Source organism: Cavia porcellus, unplaced genomic scaffold (assembly GCF_034190915.1).
Source record: "Cavia porcellus strain 051 isolate PalLab524CR breed Dunkin Hartley unplaced genomic scaffold, mCavPor4.1 scaffold_7, whole genome shotgun sequence".
NCBI classification, from domain to species: Eukaryota; Metazoa; Chordata; class Mammalia; order Rodentia; family Caviidae; genus Cavia; species Cavia porcellus.
This window is the reverse complement of record NW_026947490.1, coordinates 48,795,077-48,819,161: the sequence shown is the minus strand read 5'-3', so window position 1 is coordinate 48,819,161 and position 24,085 is coordinate 48,795,077. Positions and strand designations below refer to the sequence as shown.

The following is a 24,085-nucleotide window of genomic DNA, read 5'->3' as shown; positions in this document are numbered from 1 at the left end:
ATCACATGCATGTTATAGATTATGCCTTTCCTATACATGCCTAGGATAAAGTTTGATTTATAAAGTAGACACAGTAAGGGGCTAGGGATTTAGCTCAGTGGCATAAGTGCCTGCCTTGCAAGCAGGCAGTCGTGAGTTCGATCCCCGGTACCGATAAAAAGGAAAAAGACAAAAAAAAAAAAAAAAAAAAGATGTTAATGTATGAGTTATTTTTTCTAAACTAAAGCCTCAGTATTCAGGTTTAGTTGCAGTGCTGGTGTTATAGGTAATTGAGTTAGACAGAAATGTAATAGGCAGTCAGACAGGGTTGGGACCTCAAAGGAGCCAGTACAGAGGAAGAGATACTTTGCAACTGTGGGGGAGAGACAACTCTCCTGTGGGCCAGACTTCAAAGCAAAAGATAAAACAAATGCACAGACAACTTCCTAAAGATAAGCATCAGGAACTGATATTCTAAATAGGTCTCTATCACCTGAGGAAGCCATGAGTCACTAACCCAACCCCCTACTGGAAGAGTCACTGCTCTTTAGGCATGCCTGTTTGTTATGTGACTGGCTTCCCCATTTGTCCCCAGTTTAATCAATTTTACCTGAACAGTTAATCTTATTGTTAGATCATACGTCTGTCCCACCTCATGTCCACCTTGCGAGTTCCCATGTTTTCCTGCCTTAGACCTGCCTCATTTTGTGGTTTTACTCTATAAGTAAAAGTCCCTAGAAAAGACAGTCTTTGGCAACCCCCTTGGGACCTCTTCTGTCTGTCTTGTCTTTGTCTCTCAGACAGAAGCATTCTCTCAATGAATATACCCTGCTCTTCATCTTTGTTGTTCCTAAAATTCATTCTTTGATTTTAGAGAACATGAACTTGCTCCAGACATCTGGTAGGTTGGGAGTTTCATTCCCTTATGTCAGTCATCCTAGACATAGTGTGAGGAGACCAAGAATTGCCTTTGCAGAGATGTTTTCCTTCCCTAATTCCAAAGAAAACCTGCTCTTAAATGATTATGGTGTCAACTACTAAATAAACTTTCTTTAGATTTACAGAGCCCAGCACATCTGGTGACCTTCAGATAACATGGGAGTGTCTGATGCTCTTCCTTATCCTTTAATCCTGTGCATCAACTAACACAAAACATGCTAATCCCTGTGATGTTGAATTTGCAGAAAAGTAAGATGTTTGCCCAGGGAATTGCAGGAGCTAGCACTGGGAGGTCAGAAGTTAATTGCAAGGTTCTAGCCTGGCCAGGAAAGACTAACAGAGAGAGGACAAATTGAGACTTCTTGGATGAAGACCTCACCTGGCAGACCCTACATGATCTTCAGACCCATTTCCCCTTACCCACCTCTTCTCCCCTATGTAAGTCCTTTCGATGACCTTGGTTCCCTAAGATGGTCCTTCTCAGGGTACCCTCAGTCTTTTCAGGGTGAAACACTTGAATAAACTTTATTTCCTTCCCATCAATTCTCATCTCCTGAGTTTGGGCTTTTGAGCCATAAACAGATGGATCGTGAGTCTGGTATCAATTGTATTGGTTTCTTTATGGGTTGGGCAGCCAGCCCTTCCTAGTTTGATAATAATATCAGAGTTGGCACAAATATTTTCTCACTCTGTAGATTTTTTTTCACTCTATTGGTTGTTTTCTTTGCTGTGCAAAAGCTTTTTAATTTGATGTAATCGCATTTGTTGATTCTTGGGATTCTATTTTATGCAGCTGGGGATTTATGCACAAAATCCTGGCCTATGCTTATGTCATTGAGAGTTTTACCAACTTTTATCTTTCAGCAGATTAAGTGTTTCTGTTATTATATCTAGGCCTTTGATTCATTTTTATTTTATTTCGGTACAGACAGGTGGATCTAGGGTCATTCTGCACATGGATAATAGACACAAGAAGATTAAATATTGCATGGAGAGGCCCATCAAGTAAACAACCAAATAAAAGAGAGATGGAAGGAAAGGGGGAGCGTGATTGACCATGGCTGAAATGATGGGAAGCAGGCTGTGGTGGGGAGCAGGGTAGGCTGTGCACCTGGCAGATGGCCAGAGAGACAGCAAATCCCGAACAGGTGGCTTTGAGTTTAAGGGTGAGGTCTGTTATGCAGATTTAGGTCAGTGTTCCTCCTTTGATAAGTTTAGTGATTTTGTGGTTCTTCTCTTCCTGCTACAGGGAGTAACACTTTCCCCTAGGATGGAGGTTTCCTTTGTGGATGTGAATTTCCCTCACAAAAGGGTAACTTCTATTTTGTATTATAACACTTTCTCCAGAAACTCAGATCAAAATATTGTGTCCAGAGACAGCATCCCTCCACGTTTAGCTGAGCCAGTTTTGGATTCCATTCATAGATTTACAGTTAAATTTATCAGAGTTTTGTCTGTTTGGCTCCAGAGATTGAAGAACCTCTAACTGGCTTTTCTTTGTAACTCAGGAATCTGGGCAGCCTCAGAACAGAATGAAAACTCCCAAAGCACAGAAGGAGGCTTTGTAAGGAGATATAAGGAAACGGCAATGGGGGTGGGGTGGGGTGAATAACCAGATTGGTAACATTAGGTTACTTTTTGTTGAGATTAAAGCAGGGGGTACTTCCTTATAATGCTCCAGTAACTAACTAGTGTCTTTTGCGTTCAGGAAAAACTGGTCTGTTTTGAGAGCTGTTCACTTCCTTAGAGTTTCAGTTTGATTATGTGACTTTTAGGATGGGTGACTCCTTTTTGGCTGGTCCAATCTCTTGGGGCCAGTACAGGAGCTCAGTCCACAACACTGATGTCCCATAATTTTTGTTCAATAAATCTTTATGTACAGGAGGCATATTCTAGATGGTATATTCTGGATATAGGTCTTTTCTCTTTTTGTATTGGGCCTTTGTATTATGCTATGTTCTCAGCCCTTTTTATATTTTTTATTTTGAGACTGAGATTTACTAAGCTACTAAATTGCCCAGGCCAAAAAACAAAACAAAACAAAACAAAACAAAACAAAACAAAACAAAACAGAAAAGAAAAATAAATAAATTGCCCAGGCTGAGCTGGAACTTGTGGTAAATTGTCTCAGCTTCCTACAGTGCACTCTGCTCCACGACTTGTTTCTTTTTCTGTTTCCTTTTCTGTTCCTTTCTTACTTTGCTTCTTTTTTGGCGCTAGGGATTAAGTCTAAAATCTTGCTGGGGATTTAGGTCAGCGGCATAAGCGCCTGCCTTGCAAGCGCATGGTCGTGAGTTTGATCCCCGGTAAAAAAACAAAACAAAACAAATAAAATCTCATGCCTCTAGGCAAGTATCCTACTAATTGAGCTCCAGACCAGACCAGGACCACTTCTTTTTTATTTTTAAATTTTTTTTAAAAAGTAAAACCGGGCCAGGGCTTTAGCTCAGCAGCATAATATTAAGTGCCTGTCTTGCAAGCGCTCAGTCTTGAGTTTGATCCTCAGTACAAAAAAAAGTAAAGCAGAAAAAAGGGTAGAAGTGATAAAGAATTAAAAAAAAATAACAGTAAGAAGTAATCACTAGTTAATATATTACATATTGTTATCTTAGAAGTAGTTGTTCAAGTTACATAATCAAAGCGTAAAAAATGAACAGACAATGACAGCACAAACTTTCTTTTGATGAACTAAGAAAAACTTAGTAGTATGGTTATCCATCTTGCACACTTAGACATACAGTTACATGTGTATATTTATAAATTGTTCCTTACTTTCAAGTACTTACTTTCCTTTCCATTATTAAAATATCTACTGTACATTTTGGATCTTCATTTTTTTTTTTTTTTTTTTTTTTGTACTGGGAATCAAACTCATGACCTTGTGCTTGCCAGGCAGGTGCTTACACCACTGAGCTAAATCTTCAGCCCCTACATTTTTGATCTTATTACTCTTTCAGTTTATTATTATTATCATTTATTTTTTACAGTAGAGAGACTATGACATTTACAAATGCAAGTCTGATTTAATTCACTTATGAGTATGGTATTAAGTTGTCTCCATTTACCTAAAAAGCCTGAAGACCATCCTTTTTATAGCTGACAAATATTCTATTGAATAAAAACACTCCATCTTTTTCACCCATTCTGCAGTTGATGGGCATTTTGGTTGTTTCCAAGATTTAGCTTTTATAAATTGTGCTGCTATAAACATGGGTACACATATATAACTGTGACATGATCTTTTTAATTTTTCTGGGAAAATACCCAGGAGGGGAATAGCTGGATTGAATGACACTTCCAATCCAATTTTTTTAAGAATCTTCATACTGATTTCCACAGTGGCTGCACCAGTCTACACTACAAACAACAGTGGAGTAGTGTTCCTTTTTCCCCACAGCCCTACCAACATTTATTACCAGTTGATTTCTTGATGGTAGCCACTCTTTCTGGTATGAGACAAAATATCAATGTTGTTTTAATTTGCATTTCTTGATGGTGATGCTGGACATTTCTTCATGTATTTATTTGCCATTTGTATATCTTCATCTGAGAAATATGTGTTCTTTTTTTTTTAATTTTATTTAAGGAGAAAAGAAAAAAAAGCAGGGAAAGGGTACAAGTTATACAGATTTACAGAAAAAAAATGAACAGTAGGACATCACTAGTTAATGGATTACATATTGTTATCTTAGAAATAATTGTTCAAGTCACAAAATTAAAGCTTGTAAAGTGGACATTCCATCAATGATACTGCAAACAGTTCTGTTCATTGATCCAATAAAACTCTGTGATATCATTTTCTATCTTATACACTTAAATATACATGCAGTTACATAGTTTGGAGCACTTTCTTTTCCTCTCTTTTGTACCATGACTATTACACATTTTGGGTTTCATTGCTCCCACGGTTCTTATTACTTTTTTGGAAGAGAGTAAAACCAAATGTGACATAACAGAACAGAAACGGTCAAGTCAAAAGGGTGGACATAATAGATAATGTAAAAACATAATATAAGGTGATCAACAATGGTTACCATAATGCCTCCCGCTATCTCTAATAGAATTGCCTATATCGTTAGTTATAATACAATTGAACAAAACAGTAAAGAATAAAACCGACAAAACCAAAACATTGGAGACATTGTAGGTCTTCAAAGGTAGATAAAAGTCAACAAGAATGGGCGTCATAATGAATCTCATTATCTTCACAGCTGATGCCTAAACTTTCGAACCTGATACTATCCAGCAAAACAGAATAGGGGAGCATCAGTTAAAAACCAGATGGTGAGAGTAATACAGGGCTTTAAATCAAGGTAATGAAAAGTCAAAGTGGGTTACTATAATATATCCTGCTATTTTTTTTCCTTTAATTAAAAGGATAAAGATAAAAAAGTAAATAATGGAGTGGAGATTGAGATAAAAGAGGGCATAACAACGAAACAGCGCAGATCAAAACATAACCATTAGAATAGTGTTTCACCACCAGATAATCCTAACCTAAAAGTAGTTACCATATTGTCTCTTTCTTTGAAATCCTTGAGTACAACTTTGTATACTGTAGCATTAAGTATATCAAAACAATGTAAAACCATTCAAGAGAATGACAGCATTACAGAGTATTTAGAATCGACTAACAGAAAATGAACAATGGTTTCTGTATAATCTCCTTGTCTTTAAAAGGTTTTTGCTTATACTATCGTACATAATAAAATCCAATAAGATACAGCCTATTTAGACCATTGGAGACAGAAGGACAAAAGCTAGATGAGACTTCAAAACAAGATGACACTAAATCAGTATTACCTATTAAGATGTCATTTTCTCCAAAATAGCTGTTCCTATCATCCAATCTTCTCTACCTCATTTCTGTTGAGCTCTTTTTCTGTCAGTAGCTGTCAGTTTGTCTTCTTCATTTTGATCTCTGCTCCATTCGTTGTGGCCTCCCCGCCACTATTTCTGGATTCTTTGTATTTTTCTTTTTTTAGAATATCCTGCAATACTTTCTGTAGAGTTGAATTGGTGGTTGCAAATTCCCCCAGTTCCTCTTTATCCTGGAAGCACCTCGTTTTTCCATCAATTTCCAGGGACAGTTGTGCAGGATATCTCAATCTTGGCTGGAGATTATTCTCCTTCAAAGCTTGATTATTTCCCCCCACGCTCTTCGTGATTTGATGGTTTGTGCAGAGAAATCTGGTGTAATTCTGATGGGTGTTCCCTTGTAAGTGGTCTGTTTCTTGTCTCTGACAGCTTTTAATATTCTGTTCTTGTATTGAATTTCTGGAATTTTAATTATTATATGCCTGGGTGTTGCTCTGTTTGGGTTGTAGGTGGCTGGGGTCCTGTATGCCTCATAGATCTGAGTATCTTTACCTTTTGCTAAATTAGGAAAATTCTCCTGGATTATTTCTGTGAGTAGCTTTTGTAGTTCATTTGAATGTGTCCCTACTTCTTCTTTTATGTTCTTAATCCTTAAGTTATGGATCCTCTTATCATCTTCTTGTCTTTGTATTATTGCTGTTTGTTTCTTTATTATTTTTAAGAAGTTTTTCATTTCATTCTCCCATATTACAAGTCTGCCCTCCAGTTCAGATAGTCTGTCCTTAGTTTCTTTCAAGCTGTTATGCCAGTCTTCGATAGACTTCTTAGTATCTTGGTAGTCCCTTTGAACCTGCTTCACGTATTCTATGCTTTCTCTGTTTTCTCCATCAAACAATTCTCCCCTTTTTTTCTGTTCTTTCATTCCACCACCTGTTTTTTCTTGGGTGGTACTTAGCATTTCTCTAACTATTCTGCATACTTCTAGCTTCAGGTCGTTGATAACTTCATTCCTGAATTGGTCTATGAGGCTCTCTATATGGTGCCTTATGTGTATTGGTGCGGTGTCTGCTATTGCCTGTTTCTCAGAATTGGGGGCCGAGGAGCCTTTCTTGTTGCTGCCTCTTCCCATGCTGCCTCTTCTTCTCTGTTCCTTATATATACAAGCTTATATAAGAGGCCCAGCTTCTCTCCCAGTCAGCCACAGCCTGATCGAATTGCGCCAGTTAGGTGTTCCCGCTCACCGCTGCACACCAGGGAGTTACGAACCAGGCAGCCTACGCGTCTCCCCTCCCGGCCACTATCAGGCTCTGGGATCTGGGTTGGGACAGCCTACCAGGTCCACCGGCAGCGTCACACAGGCCAGGCACTTTTCACCAATCCCGCCCGAGAGGGGGATGTGTGGCTGGAGTCGCCACTGCGCCCTGCTCCCGCAGGACTGCTCGGGCCCAGAAAGTCCTCTGCTGGAGTCAAACTGTGGTAGAGTGTCAGTTTCTCTCACTCACCTCACCACAAGTCAGTGCACGCCTCCCTGCCATTCGCAGATTGCCGTTCTCAGAGCTTCCGCGCGTCTCTCTCCTTGCCAAGCCGCTGTAGAGGCAGCCATCCGCCGCGCAGCGGGAAACCCAAATCGCGGCTTCCAATGGCGTGGGGTCCAGCCTCCACACCAAGGCTTTTCTGTTCCTGTTTTAGCACCAGGGCTGCATTCCAAGTTGGTTTCTCTCAGCCCAGTTCGTTCCTGAGTCAGCAGAGCATATCTCCACCTGCTTATGTCTCCTTAGTCCGCACCATTCCTGGCTTCTGAGCCGAGTCTTTCAGAGAGCCTCCGGTAGTTGCTGTTATCTGTCCGCCATGTTCTCCCGGAAGTCCGAAATATGTGTTCTTATCTCAGATGCCCATTTTTGGAATGGTACACCAGTACCACCTCTTTTTTTTTTTTTGTCTTTTCCCTTTTTATCGGTACCAGGGATTGGACTCACGACTGCCTGCTTGCAAGTCAGGCACTTATGCCACTGAGCTAAGTCCTCAGCCCCACCAGTACTACCTCTTAAGAGCTAAGTTATAGGTACATTTTTTCCATATTCTATTGGTCAAAGGAAATCAAATACCACCAGTCTAGGTTATAGAGAGGAGAAATAAATTCATTATTATTATTTTTTTTGGTACTGGGGATCAAACTCATGACCTCACGCTTGCTAAGCAGGCGCTTATGTCACTGAGCTTACCCAGCCCTCCATTACCTTCTTTAAAAAAATTATATTATGCATGTTTGTCAAAAATAATGATCACATTCATTATATGGAATTTATACCTGCAGATAATATCTCCTAAATCTTTTTTCCTAGTTCCCTCCTTTTTCCTCCCCTCCCTTCAACTCTTGTCTCATTTTTTCCCTTCCAGTCTCTCTCTCTGTTTCTCTGTCTCTTGTTTGTCTTTTTGAGACAGAGTCTCATTATGCAGGCTGGATTTGAGCTCAATTTGTAGCCCAGGGTGGTCTTGAACTCACCATGATCCTCCTGCCTACTCCTGAGTGCTGGGATTACAGTTGTGAACCACCACACCAGCTTCTGTTCTTTTTTTAAAAACCCCCTTTCCTTTCCTCCGCTTCCCTTTACCCCCTCTCTTGTTCCCCTTCCCATTTGACCATGTTCTTCCTGAAAGAGTTGCCGGCCCAGATGAAACACTGTAACCAGAAAAGGCTGCAGCTAAACTCCTCCCCCCCTGCCCCCTATGTACTTGATTGTAATCCTATATCCCCATCCTTAAGGACCTGTGCGCCAATGAGATACCTGTGCATCTCTAATGGCCTCTGGGGCACTGCCCTAAGCTTAGGCTATTTAGATTCCCCCACGCCACGTGTCCGGGGGAGTTCGCCAGAGAGAGTTCGCCAGAGAGAGAGAGAGCTCGCCAGTCTCCAGCGGCCAGCGCCGGCCAGCGCGCCAGTCTCCACTCCCCGTGTTCCCGGAGAGACCACAGCCTGGCCCCGGGCTCGGTGCAGAGATGCTGCGCCGGGGCTGGCGGCGGGGGGCCCCCTCCCCGCATTCCCGGAATAAAGCCACCGCTGGCCACTACTTTTACGGCCGTCCACTCCGCTCCATTCCTCCCACGGACTTCTCTCTCCTCCCCCTTCTCTCAGACCTAACACTTCCTATATTCCAACATTTATCCTCTGTATTGCTCCTTAGTTACCTTTTTGGGTTTAGAAAGGAGAAATACCTCCTTTCTCTCTTTCTCTCTCTCTCTGTCTCTGTCTGTCTCTCTCTCTCTCTCTTTTTTGGAGACAGGGTTTCACTGTATTCCAGGCTGTGTTTAATTAATTAATTAATTAATTAATAATAATAATAATTTTTTTTGTTTTTTTCATTTTTTATCAGTACCAGGGATCGAACTCACGACCACCTGCTTGCAAGGCAGGTGCTTATGCCACTGAGCTAAATCCCCAGCCCCAAATTATTTTCTTTTTTGATATCAGGATTTGAACTCAAGACCTTGTGCTTGCCAGGCAGGTACTTGTGCCTCTGAGTTATATCCCTGCCCCCCAGGATGGGTTTGAACTCACTGTAATCCTCTTGCCTCAGTCTCTTGAGTGCTGGGATATAGATTTGTGCAACCATGCCTGGAAGTTCTTGATGGGAAGGGTGGCATATGTATACACAGATGGGAGAGATTGCGGGTGATATCTTTGGGTCATATCTACCACATCCACCCGTCCTCTTGCAATTAGTGAAGATGGTTGATGAATTTTTGAAAATGGTCTGTAAGCAAAACTCACATACTTCACATCCAGACTGAAACACAGAAAAACCTGAACAATTTTCAAGATCTATCGCTCTTCTTCCACAGTCTAAAAAACCTCACTGTGTGCACACCTGTAACCCTAGCACCTGGGAAGCTGAGGCAGGAGGACTGCAGGTTTGAGAGTAGCTGGGCTACATAGTGAGACTCTCTATCTCTCATAGGTGAGCATTCCTGGTGAAATAACTGAGCTGCTCAGTGAAAAACCATTACCCAGCAGAATCACCCAGACCTGCAGCAGACCAGGATTTAGTGCTTACTAATACAGCGTTGCATTAGCAAGCAATAAGCCCCTGTTATGTTAAGCCATTGGAATTTTGTTAAGACAGAGTAATTCAATCAGTCCACCCCCTTTAAAACAGATGGTTTATGTCTTTACCTTGCCCCTGTACCTGACCTTGATGATGCTTCTGCAGCCCTGGCTTCTGGCTCCCTGCTTCATCTGTGGGACTTGCTCCTTTAGTCTGTTGCTTCTGACTTCTCTGGGTAAACTTTTGCCTACACTCCCTGGGGGCTGTTGTACCTGGCAGGCTGGGCTTGCCCTCTCCGTGAAGTCTCAACATGGTTACTGAAGGCTGTGTGGCTGGTTAGGAAAAAAGCTATCTGAGGTTTGTTTGCTGAGACAGAGTCTTGGTTTGTAATCCAGGCTGGCCGTTGACTTGCTATAATGCCTAAGCTGCACTCAAACTCTCAGTCTTTTTGTCTCACCCTCCTTGGCACTAGGATTACACACATGTACCACCACACCTACTTCACAAGATTTTTAATCTAGAGAGTGACTTAAAAGAAAAAGGTGCTTGAACAATTTTTCACTGATGAGAGCAGGAAAGATGGCAGAGCAGTGAGGCTGACGAGTGATCACTTAGGGAAATGGTAGTGTAGCTGTTCATGCCAAAGGCAGGAATAATTAGATTTAGGTAATGCTTTAGAGCTGAACTTTCACTTATACCATTCCTTATTAATCCTCTTATTCCTCTAAGATAAGCATTATTCTCTCTTTATTGCTTAAAAGTCAAGTCTTAGGAAGGCTGCTGATTTGCAGTTACTGGGAAGCAAAACAAAGCAAATACTCGTGTTTCATTCATCGGCTTACTCATGCGTTCATTTGATTTAATTCATATCCTCCCCTATTAAATATCCCACTACCCTAGTGCTTGCAAAGCTTTGAATCATGGGACACACATAAAAGGATAATCTCTGTCTTGTGTTTCTGGGAGACGCTCTTTGGCATGCCCCTCCCCGCACAAAAGCTTTCTGGATGTTATACCTATGGGTGTTTGCCAAGATAAAAAGAATTGAATTTAGAAAATGTGCAGAAGGTATAGACTCTCAAATATAATTTATTCTTACTTCAGCTCTCTCTTTTTTTTTTGTCTTTTTGAGACAGGGTCTCGCTATGCAGTTCAGGCTGGCCTTGAGCTCACTTTGCAGCCCAGGCTAGTTTCAAACTTGCAATGATCCTCCTGCCTCAGCCTCCTGAGGGCTGGCATTACAAGCATGAGCCACCATGCCCACCTCTCCTTCTGTTTTTTGACAGCATTTCAGCTGCTTCAAAATTGTAATTGTCCTGCCTCAGCCTCCCAAGTAGCTGAGATTATAGCTGTGCACCACTGCATCTGAATTTGAAGTTTCAGGTACTTTAACATTGGAGGCCTTGCAGACCCTGGGCAGACTCTCCCTCACCTCCCTCCAGGGATAGCTGATTTCTAAAAGATAGCAAATAACTTCCCTGTGAGCAAGCAAGCCTTTCCCATGCAAATGGAACCCTGGGGAGCTCACATTCCAAATACCTCCTCAATGGCTCCCATTCTGGGTCACAGTCTATCTGCTTGAACTACCAAGGTACTAGGCCAGGAGGGACAGCCTTTGCCACCAAGTCTGTGGAAATCATTCTACCTAGCGACCCTAATCCTGCGAACCCCGCCTTGTCTGTTCTTCCTATAGAAACTACAGTAAAGACACTTCCTATGTTTTCACTTTGCTATTTCAGCCTCCTGGCTGGCCCTGGTGCTCCCTCCCACTCCATGAGCCCCACCCACTGGACCCTCCCTCCAGCCCACTGGTGTATGGGAAACATGAGTATAACAATTTAATTTTTCCATGGCAGTTGTCTTCTGATCTATTGGTCTGTTCAATACCTAATCATAAAATCATAATAAAAATCAAAATAAAAAATATGTTTTAAAATGGAGGTGGGGGGACTTCTGGGAAGATGGCAAAGGAGTAACAGGGAAAATCTGTTCCAAGATTTGGTGTCCAGATACTGGAGTAGAGCAGCATAAGGAGAAGAAGGAGGGAGGTGGGTCCGTGGGATGCAGGAAGGATCTGAAGTGAGAAGTGAAGCCCATGGGGAGAGTGAAGAAAGAAGCTTCAGTGAAGAAGGAGAATGTGGCAGGTGGCACTTTCTCCCCGAGTCCTGACTCTCTGCCCGGGAGGGGCAGCTTAAACCTGCAGGTGCTGGAACACAGCAGTGGATGCTGCAGACTGCCGAGGCTGTGGTGAGTTATTTGGGTTCAGACACACCAAGGAGAGGGCAATCGGCTGGGAGTCCTCTTGGAGAGTGGCCAACTAAGTTTGGAACTCAGAGGAACTGCTAGCTCCATCTAGTGGCTCTCAGGGTCAAAGTCAGGTTCAAATTGGCAGATGGGAAGCTGAGTTGAACCAACAAGGAGCCAACTTCACTGCGGCAAGAGGCCAATGGACTACTGCAGGTTAAGCAGGTCTGGTTCCAGTCTTATGGCCAGAAGGCAGCCTGAACTTCAGTGGAACTAAAGGTGCGCTCACTGTGATTATCCACTACCCTGCCGTAAAGGTACGGCTGGCTCACTGGGATTCATCAATTTAGATCTGTATTCTGTCTGCCCATGTTGTCTACCAAGGATAGCAGAGGCATGTCTTCAAGTGAACATTATTTTCCTTCTTATCTTAGATTTCTTTCTTTTTTTGTTTTCTCTTGATTGTTTGGTTTTGTTTTTATATGAGTGTGATCATAGTTCCTAGTTTTTCTTTGTTGTTGTTCTATTCTTTTTTTTTTTTTTTTTTTGAGACAGGGTCTCATATAGTTCAGGCTGGTCTGGAACCCACTAGGTACTCCAGGCTGGCCTCAAGCTCACTGTAGTACTCCTGCCTCATTGCAGTGCTCCACGTGCTCGGATTACAGGTGTGCACCACCAAACCTGGTGTGCTCTGTTCTTGTTTTTATTTTTTCCTTTTTATCTTTCCCTTCTGTTTTATTCACCAGTTTCTCAAAGTTGTGTGATGCGTCTTTGTCTTCCAACCGTGCTTCTGATTTTTTTCTCTCCTTCTGTTCCTCTATTTTGCCCCCTAAATCTTTTTAAATTCCTCCCCCCCACCAGGGTAAGATCACAATTCTGAGGCATATTTACTATATATTGTTTTCTGATTTGTTTTAGATTTTGTTATATAATCAAAAAGCTACTTCATATGGTTAAAGGTGGTAAATTAACAGTTACTTCAGTTTATTATTTGCTGTGTTTGATGCTATTATTATTGTTGATTGTACCACTTTAACCAAAGTGACTTAATTGTTCTAACCAGTTCTTATTCCTAGAATACCAAGACTGAGCTTGCTGAAGGGTCATCAAAAGACCACAGACCAGTGCCTAAGATCCAGGGAAGGCAGCAACTTCTTTGTTTTTTTTTGTACCAGGAGTCAAACTCAGCTTTGCACTTGCCAAGCAGGTGCTGTGCTGCTGGGCTGCATCCCTGGCCTGACAGCAACTTCTTCTTCTGTTAGGTTTTTTTTTTGGGACCAGGAATCAAACTCAGGCAGGTGCTTACACCACTGAGCTAAATCCCCAGACCTAAATTTTGTTTTAAAGAAAAAAATGGAAAATGAAAACGAGTTTCAAAACAAGGTGATAGAACACTATATTGTGTACTGGTGTCTTGTAGTAGTTATTCAGAGTATAAGGCATTGGCATTGTTGTAGCTTGGCATAACTGATGCCATCTTGAACCCCGTATTTAACTAGTGCCCTGTCATTGACTCAGGAAAAAGGGAAATTACTCAGGGTATAACTCCCATGAGAAAAGCAGAAGGAGCTGTACCAACAAAAGAAAAATTAACCTGCTCAACAAAAGAAGCAGGATACAGGTGTCAATCAAAAATTAATGTAAGATTCTATCAAAACAGAGCCGAAGATCAATGGAATAGATTAGAAGATACAACCACAACTACAAACACACTCAACCACCTCATCTTTGATAAAGGAGCCAAGCAGGTTCACTGGAAGAACGACAGTCTCTTTAATAAATGGTGCTGGAAAAACTGGCTCTCCATTTGCCGAAAACTAAAGCTAGACCCATGTCTATCACCATGTACTAAATTAAAATCTAAATAGGTCAAAGATCTGAATATTAAAACAGAAACACTAAATCTATTGGAAGACAAATTGGGTAGAAACCTTGGAGACATAGGAGTAGGTAGAGAATTCATGAACAGGACTCAAACCGCACAGGAAATACTTCCCAGAATCAATAACCAGGACCACTTCTTATTAAAATGTTTCTGCATGTCAAAAGAAATCTCCAGCATAGTGAAAAGAAAACCCACAAACTGGGAAAAGATTTTAGTGAACTCTCTCTCAGACAAGGGACTCTTGTCTAAAACATATAAAGAATTAAAAAAACTCAGACCCCCAAAATTCAAAGATCCAATCCAAAAATGGGCATCTGAGATGAATACGCACTTCTCAGATGAAGAAATGCAAATGGCAAATAAATACATGAAAAAATGTTCATCATCACTGGTCATTAGAGAAATGCAAATTAAAACCACACTGAGATACCATCTCACTCCTGAAAGAATGGCCAGGATCAAGAAAACCAACAACAACAAATGCTGGAGAGGCTGTGGGGAAAAACAAACTCTCCTACACTGTTGGTGGGAGTGTAGACTGGTGCAACCATTGTGGAGGTCAGACTGAAGATTCCTCAGAAAGCTGGGACTGGAAGCACCATTTGCAATAGTAAAATGAAACAAAACATTGGATTTCAAAAACAAGGCAGAAGGAAACCCTCCACCATTGCCACAATATATACTGCCATCCTCCAAATAGATGCCCAGACCACAAGCCCCAGGCCTGCAAAATCAGTCAAACAGCATAAGCATCAGGCTATTCCTTTCACCTCAGTTGTCATCATCTCACCCTGAGTCCTCTGAATCAGCCAGCTGCTTACGGGAGGGGGAATGCCCTTCTGGCTTCCCAGCACATGGATCAGCTGGTTGGTGAGAAGGCATGCTTTGTCTTTTTGCTGAGTAGTCTCCTCCTGATCCCCATGTTGGAGCCTGGTTCACAGGAGGATGTGCTTTGTCTTATTGCTGAGTTGTCTCACCTTACTTTTCGAACAAAGCAATGTGTATTTATATTTTTCAGTAGACTGTGAAAATTAGGTGGTGGCCCCTGGACAGGTCTCCTAGCTCCATGACTGTGACCGTGGATGGCAGTCTCTGCTTTGCCTTCCCCACTCTGAAAGCCTGAAAGTAACTTATTCCCAATAATTTAAAGAGGTAGGATCTTACAACAGACTCAAAACTCAAATAGACTCAGCTACACCTGGAAGACATCTCTGAGAAGCAGTCATTCATAAGAGTTCTAAATACTAGCAATAAAGCTGCTTGCCATAGGCAATTAATTTATAAGTATTAAAATAAAAAAAAATAGAAAATGAGAAGACACTTAAACAAGATACAACCCCAGACTTCCAGCTTACCAAAGGCAAATTTTGGAGGTAAGGAGGTAGAACAAAACCTGAAATCCAAAAGCCACCCACCTGGACTCTGAAGTGGTAACTGTGGAAGTAACAAAGCAGAAGAATGAGGTTCTATAAAAAAAATTAAATCAGAAATAATTTCTCAGATAACTACAGAGATGGTGATCATAAGGCAAGTATGCTTGTGATTTAGAACAGATAAAGATAAAACAAATAGAGGGGCTTAGGAAAATGGTGGAAACCATAACATCCAAAGTAAGAAAGAAATAGAGGGCTGGGGATTTAGCTCAGCAGCATAAGCACCTGCCTGGCAAGTGCGAGCTCATGTTACCAAAACAAAAAACAAAAAACAAAACAAAAGTAGCAAAACAAAAAAAGCAAGAAATGGACTCCATGACACATATTCAAATAGATCTACAGCAGAATGAGCCAATAAGAGGACAGAATCTCAGATACAGAAGACAGGATTGTGGTGAGCAATCATGAAAAGAAAGTTTTCTTAAAAATAGCAAAGGACCATGAGAAATGAATCCAGCAGCTGCTACATGATACAAAGAAGAATAACATAAGATTGATCAGAGTGAATAAAAAAGCAGACAATAGAACAAGTGAAAAGAAATGTGTATAGAAGTCATGGCAGAAAACTTCCCAAGCAAGGAAAAAGATGTTGGTATACAGATAAATGGAGCATATAGAACTCCACTTAGGCATGATTTTAAAAAAAATGTATACCAGGCTGGGCGTGATGACTCAGGCCTGTAATATCAGCATTTGGGAGGCTGAGGCAGGAGGACTGCTGTGAATTCGAGGCCAGCCTGGGCTACAAAGTGAGTTCAAGGCCAGCCTGAACTGCATAGTGAAACCCTGCCTCAAAAAACAAGCAAGCAAACAAACAAACAAGCAAACAAACCAAAGCAACCAATGCCCACCCCCAATCAAAAAACAAAAACAAAAACTAAACCCCAAATTACATAAAGGCATTTAATAGTCAAGATCCCAGAAATCCAATACAACAGAATATGTTAGAGAAAAGAAACAAACCACCTTTCAAAGAAAGACCATCAAAATCACAGCAGACTTCTCAACACAAACCTTCAAGTCAAGGAGAGCTTGGAGTAAACTATTTCAAGCCCTAAAAAACCAACCTCCAATCCAGACTGATGCACCCCACAAAACTGTCTTTCAAAATTGATGAGAAAAATAAGATAGTTTCATGACGAAGAGCATCTGAACATACAAAAAGCACTCCAGAATATTCTGAAGGACATTCTAGGAAGAGATACAAGATTACAACTCTATGCACCACCACAGAATAGATATAGCAGGCAAGATAATTAAAGAGAGGGGGAGAAAGGGAGTCAACAACAGGAAAATAACATGACAAGGATAAACCTATACGTATCAGTTATAAACACCAATTTTTTTGAGTTGGGGCCTTGCTATGCAGTTCAAGTTGGCCTTGAGCTTACTTTGTAACCTAGGCTGGTCTCAAACTCACAACAATCCTCCTGCCTCAGCCTCCTGAGTACTGTGATTATGGATGTGCACTACCATGCTCAGCAACCGTCAATGCTAATGGTCTCAAGTCACCAACCAAAAGAATCAGACTGGATTGAAACAAACAGAATGGATCAAGAGGCAAGATCCAAAAATATGCTACATCCAAGGATCAAAATTCATTTAATTCAAAAAGAAATTCATGGACTGAAAGTTGAAGGGTGAAAAGCAAAACTCCATGTGATAGGAATCCAGAAAAAAGCAGGGGTGGCTATTCTATTTCAAGCCAAGACTGATTAAGAGAGTCAAAGAAAGTCATTGCATCTTTGTTAAGGAACAATTCAAGAGGAAGAGATAATAATCATAAATATATATGTACTGGGCTGGGGATTTAGCTCAGTGGCATAAGTGCCTGCCTTGCAAGCAGGCAGCCGTGAGTTCAATCCCTGGTACCGGTAAAAATGGAAAGAAAAAAAAAAAAGATAGGGACAGCTACTACAAAGAGAATAAGAGACACTATAGTAGTTATTATTGTCTTCTGCAATGTCAGATCTTGAAGACCTAAAAAGCCTTCATCATCCTGTAATGAGTTGATTAGCTCTATAATATGCAGTATATGTTTAATGTGTGTGAAGATGGGGACAACTCTTTGGAAGAAATTAGAGACAATTAGATAAACAGTGAAGATCTCCAGTGGACTTGCTTTGAAATCTGTATTTCTTTAAATTGTTTCTTTTTGAACTGTTTTGTTCTGTTATGATATGCTTAATCTTACCCTCTTTAAGATAAAAAACAAGTGTGTAGGACTGATAACCATATTACTAAGTTTTTGTTAGATGATTGAGCAGAACTGTTGGCAGTGTCACTATTTGAATGTCACTTTACATACTTTAAGTTTGTAACCTGAACAATTATTTCTAAGATGACAATATGTACTTATCAACTGGTGATTTCTTACCATTTATTTTTCTGTAATTCTGTATTATTTCTACCCTTTTTTATCTCCATGTGTCTTTTTTCTGTTTTTTTCTCTTTAAATAATAAAAAAAAAGAAAAAAATTTTGTCTAGTTGATCTATTTGTGACAGTGGGGTATTGATGTTGTCTCATTACATTTTTATTAGTGCTTATTTGATTTTTCATGTCTGTTAATACTTGCTTTATATAGTTGGGTGCACCCATATTTAGTTTGTGTTGATAAGTCTGTTGTTAATTTTCCCATTGTAGGTAATCTGCTTCTTTCCTCTGGCTGCTTCTAGTATTCTGTTCTTTTGGTGGATTTCTGGAATCTTGATTATTATATGTCTGGGTGTAGATCCGTTTTGGTTGTAGGTAGCTGGTGTTCTATATGCCTCATTTATCTGGATATCATCTCTTTTTCCCATACTTGAGAAATTTTCCTTTAATATATCTGGGAATATTCTTTGTATTTAATTTTTGATCACTCCTGCTTCCTCGCTCACATGCTTTATTCTTAAGTTATGTATCCTGTTGTCATCTTCTAGCCTTTGAATTGTTTCTTTCTGATTCCTTGTTATTTTTAAGAGATCTTTTCTTTCACGATCTTATATCATAAATCTCTTTTCAAGTTTCAAAAGGCTAACTTTAGATTCTGTCAAGGCATTTTGCCAGTGTTCAATGGAGTTTTTAGTTTCCTGGTAATCTCTGGATCTGTTTCATGTATTCTAGGTTATGTTTAAATTCTTCACAAGTTTCTCTTTCTTTTCTGAGTTCCTCCATTCTTCCATCTGTGTTCTCTTGGGAGAGGCTTATCATTTCTTTAATTAATCTCTTTATATCTTGCCTCACTTGGATTAGAAGTACAGTTTTAAATTCTTCTATGAGGTCATGAAGGTATTTCTTTATTTCAGCTAATGCTGTGTCCAGTATTGGATGGTTACTGTGCTGATTCTCTTCTGTGTTTCTTCTCCTGGGCTTATTTTCTCATGCTCAGCTGCTGGAGACTTTTTTTTAAATTTCTATCTCTTGTCATGTTTCTGGTTTCTTTCAGACTGGAGTGTCCTAGGGATCTCTGGTCCTCTCCGTATTGCTTAGGGTCTTTCTGAAGCATGCTGACTGGGGTTTTGCTGCCCTCCCCAAATTGCTGTTACCTGAAATATCTTAACTCCTTCCCAGGGGCTTGAGATGGTGCAGGGACATTCACCCCAGGCTGCACAGTCTAAAGTACAGGGTGCAGGCAGGCAGGCCCAATTCCCCAAAGCTGGTCAATCACAGCAGGAAACCGGAAAGTTCTGGTTCTGTATTTTTGATTATTGTCTGAAGCGGTATTTTCAGAAGCAGCTTCTCTGGGCTTCGTTCACAGCGGCGGCTTCGTGGGGCTCCAGTCCTGTGGGCCTGGCAGCAGTGAAGACATACTGGCCCGCTCCAGGACATCGGGGTGCTCCGGCAGCGGGGGCCACTCAGCGCTGGTGCTGGGGGCTGGGGTCCTTGTGAGAGCAGCGAGTGCGAAGGTGGCAATGCATCCCAGCAATGCGGTCCAAGTCCGCCGGGCCGCAACCCGCTCTCTTCTTCACGCCCTCCTGGATACGGTCCAGAACCAGGAGGTGGCAATGGTGGCAGGCGCGGGGGCAGCCAGTGAGCACCAGTTGTTTCACTCCCTCAGCCTCTGTCGGGCCCCTAGTGACAGAGTCAGAGGTGGCGGCTGGAGACGGTGGCGGTGGCGTGGGGATGGTCTGTCTCACCAGTGGCCCGGAGGTGCTCAGGTCTGCACTGTGGTGCAGACAGCCAGGAGTGAATGTTTGATTCGTTTTTCTCACCTTAGTTTCTCCTTGGGACTAGAGAATTCCTCTCCCTCTCTTTGGGGCTCCCCTTGTATTATGTTGAGTTCTGAGTTGACTATCTCATGGAGCCTCTGTAGTTGGCTGGTTATTTATCTGCCATCTTAGCTCTGCCCCCTAACTAGACAAAATTTAACAAAGAAATATCAGAACTGAACCAAATTTTTGAATGAATGAATTTAAAAGATATCTACAGAGTGTTTTACCCCACAACATCAGAATATACATTCTTTTCAGCTATGTATTGAATGTTCTCCAAAAGAGACCACACACTAGCTCATAAACATGCTCAAGTAAATGTAGAGAGACTGAAGTTATCTCGTGCATATTATCAGACCATAATGCAATGAAACTGGAAATCAATGGCAAAAGAAATCACAAGAACTTCATAAACACTTGGAAATTAAACAACACCGTCTTGAACAACCAATGAGTCACCAATGAATTTAAAGAAGAAATTAGACTCTACAATTAAATGATAATGCCAGTACAACATACCAGAACTTATGGGACATAATGAAAGCAGTCTGATGAGGGACGTATATAGTGGTGAATTCCTATGTCAGAAGAATAGAATTAGCTCAAATAAACAACTTAATATTGAACCTCAGACTTCTGGAAAAAGGAGAGCAAGTGAAGCCCAAAGCTCATATGAGTCAGGAAATTATAAATATCAGAGCAGAAATTAATGCAATGGATACTAAGAAAACAATACAAAGAATCAGTGAATCCAAGAGTTGGTTCTTTGAAAGACTGAATAAAATTGGCAAAACCTTAGCCAGCCTTATCATATAAATTAGAGCAAAAGGGTGACATCACAACAGATCCTGAAGAAATATTAAAGATCATCAATATGGACTTAAGAACCTGTAGTCTAATAAGATGGAACATGCAGAAGAAATGGACAGATTACAAGATACATGCAAATTACATAAAACTGAATCAAGAAGATATAAAAATTCTAAGTAAATAATGTCTGCCAATGAAATTGAAGATGTAATTAATAACCTACCTATAAAGAAAAGTGCAGGCTTTGATGAATTCACTGTTGAATTCTACAAGAAATTTAGAGAGGACATAATGCTGCTACTTTTCAGACTCTTTCATGAAATTGAAAGGGAAGCAATACTTCCAAATTCCCTCCTGGCACCAAAAACTAAAGAAAGATTCAACCAAAAATGGGAATTACCAGAGAATCTCTTTAGTGAGCACAGATGGAAAAGACCTTAATAAGACACTGACAAGCAGAATGCAGTAAACATTAAGATTATACACCATGACCAAGTAGGATTCATCCCAGGAATGCAGGGACGGTTTAACAAAGGAAATCAATAAATATAATATACCATATTCACAGAGCCAAGGACAAAAACCATATGATCATCTAAAGAGATGCAGAAAATGTGTTTGACAAAGTCCAACACCCATTCATGATAAAAATTCAATAGAAAATTGGCATAAATAGTCTTTATCTCAATCTAATAATGGTGATCTATGATAAGCCAATAGCTAACATCATACTAAATGGATAAGAACTGAAAGCTTTCACTTTAAAATCAGAAACAAGACAAGGATGCCCATTGTCAGTTATTCAACATAGTTCTGGAAATATTAGCCAGAGCAATAGACAAGGGAAAGAAAAAAAGTAAGAATAGGAAAGGAATACTTATCTCACTTTTAATGTATGAACATGATACTCTACATACAAGACTCAAAAATCTCCACCAAAAAGACTTCTAGATTTAATAACCAAATTCCATTGCATAGTTGGATACAAAGGTAGCACTCAAAAAATTTTTTTTTTGTACTGGAGATCGAACTCATGACCTCACGTTAACAGGCAAGCACTTTGAGCTGCTGAGCTAAATGCCCAGCCCAACACTCAAAAACTGATAGCCTGTCTGTACACAAATAAACTCACTGAGAGAGAAATTAGGTAAATGACACCTTTCACAGTAGCACCCCCCCCAAAGCTATATCTAGGAATCAATCTAATGAAGAAAGTAAAAGACCTCTGCATTGAAAACTACAGTACTTTGAAAAAGGAAGTTAAAGAGGATATCAGAAAATGGAAAGTTACCTTTTGTTCTTCAGTAGAAGAATCAACATAGTGAAAATGGTCATACTTCCAAAACTGTTATACAAATGTAATGCAATCCCAATTAAAATTCCAACAGCATATCTCACAGAATTGAAGAAAACAATCCTATAATTCTTTTGGCTCAGAAAATACCTAGATTGGCAAAGGCAAGTCTGGACAACAAAGGCAAAGCAGGGGCCATCACAATCCCTGACGTGAGACTTTACTATACAAACCTACTGTGATAAAAACAGCATGGTTTTGGCAACAAAATAAAAAACCAAAAACCAAAAACCAAAAGAACAAAAAAACCCAAAAACAGACCTGAGGATCAATGGATTAGAAGATACGGAAGCAACTTCTGACTTACTCAGCTACTATCTCTGACAAAGGAACCAAACACATTCACTGGAAGATAGACTCTTTAATAAACGGTGCTGGAAAAACTGGCTTTACACATGCTGAAGATTAAAACTAGACCCATATCTTTCACCAGGCACTAGATTAAAATCAAAATGTATCAAAGGTCTAAATATTAAAACAGAAACACTAAAGCTTCTGGAAGATAGAATAGGTAGAACTCTTGAAGACTCTGGTGTAGGCAAAGGCTTCATCAACAAAACTTCAACTGTCCAGGAAGTTTCACAAAGAACCAACAACTGGGATCTCATTTTATTTTATTAAAATTGATACTGAGGATCAAACTCAGGATTGCCTGCGCGCTTGCAGGGTGGACACTTATGCTGCTGAGCTAAATCCTCAGCACAGAGTTTCATTTTATTAAAAAGCTTTTGTGCAGCAAGAGAAACCACCAACAAAATGAAGAAACAATAGTGTGGGAAAAAATGTTTACCAGTTGTTTCTCAGAGGAAGGACTGCTACATAGCTGGGGATCTGGTCAGGATCCTCTAGTTGCCTGTATGAGGGGTACTGGCAAAGGATGAAAGAAAGAGCAGAGACAATATTAGGGTGCATAATATTGCTGGGAGATCAGTACCTCAGGATGGGGCAAAGATTAAGCCTCTTTGGCTGGCCCACTTTTATTTTGCCAGTGAAATGCACAGGGGGAGAGATAGTGTACATTTTTTTTTTCATTTTTATCTGTACCAGGGATCGAACTCACGACCGTCTGCTTGCAAGCCAGGTGCTTATGCTGCTGAGCTAAATCCCCAGCCCCTGATAGTGTACGTTTTTGGGAACAGTGAAGAAGTAGTAGAATGAGGAACAAGTTTAGCATCACAAATAAACAAGTTGCTTTCTGTGGGTGGCGGCCAGCGGGAAGGGATCGCTATGAAGGCTTGGGGCACACTCCGGGAATACAAAGTGGTGGGGCGCTGCCTGCCCACCCCACAGTGCAGCATGCGCCGCTCTACCGCATGCGGATCTTCGCACCCAACCATGTGGTCGCCAAGTCCCGGTTCTGGTACTTTGTGTCGCAGCCGAAGAAGATGAAGAAGTCTTCGAGGGAGATCGTCTACTGTGGGCAGGTGTTTGAGCAGTCTTTACTCTGCGAGTAAAGAACTTCAGCATCTAGCTGCGCTATGACTCCCACAGCGGCACCCACAACATGTACCGGGAGTGCTGCGAGCTGACCACAGCGGGCGCTGTCACCCAATGCTACCGGGACATGGGTGCCCGGCATCGTGCCCGCGCCCACTCCATCCAGATCATGAAGGTGGAGGAGATGGCTGCCAGCAAGTGTCGTCGGCCAGCCTTCAAGCAGTTCCACGACTCCAAGATCAAGTTTCCACTGCCCCACGGAGTTTTGTGTCACCAGCACAAGCCCTGCTTCACCAAGAGGCCCAACACCTTCTTCTAGGAGTGGCCGCAGCAGTGCCAAGAAACTCAGCACCTGAAAAAAAACAAACAAGCAAGCAAACAAACAAACAAACAAAAAACCCAAAAAAACAAGTTAAGATTCTTCCCCAAGCCTGGGTACTTGCCCTGCCTATACTGTCCTTAGTACATTTCATCCTACCCTGTAAGTGTCATGGCAACCCGGGTCATTGGGGTCTTAGCCGTCTTAGCCGTAGCTGGAAGAAAAGGTGTTTCTGCCTCCCAGAGAGCAAACAGGCAAGGTGTGCACAGCTTCAAACAGACCCTGGCCTCAATTTATAATTTGTGATCCTCAACACTATGTAGAATATATAAAGAACTAAAAGTATCAGAGACCCTCCAAGTGAAAAGACCCAGTCTGAAATGTGCACCTGAGGTGAATAGATACTTCTCAGATGAAGAAGTAGAAATGGCAAATAAATATGAAAAAATGTTCAACATCACTGGTCATTCAAGAGATGAAAACTAAAACAACACTGAGATTCCTTCTCACTCCAGAAAGAATGACAATTAGCAAGAATTCAACCAATAACAGATGTTGGCAGGGCTCTGGGGAGAAAGACCCTTGTCCACTGTTGGTGGGATATATATATATATCCCATAAGAAATAAG

At 41.0% G+C, this 24,085-nt stretch overlaps 1 pseudogene; it reads left to right on the top strand.

Annotated features, from left to right (window-relative positions):
* The first annotated feature begins 22,894 nt into the window (after positions 1 to 22,894).
* On the top strand, positions 22,895 to 23,456 carry LOC100732924 (large ribosomal subunit protein eL20-like; annotated as a pseudogene).
* The last annotated feature ends 629 nt before the right edge of the window (positions 23,457 to 24,085 follow it).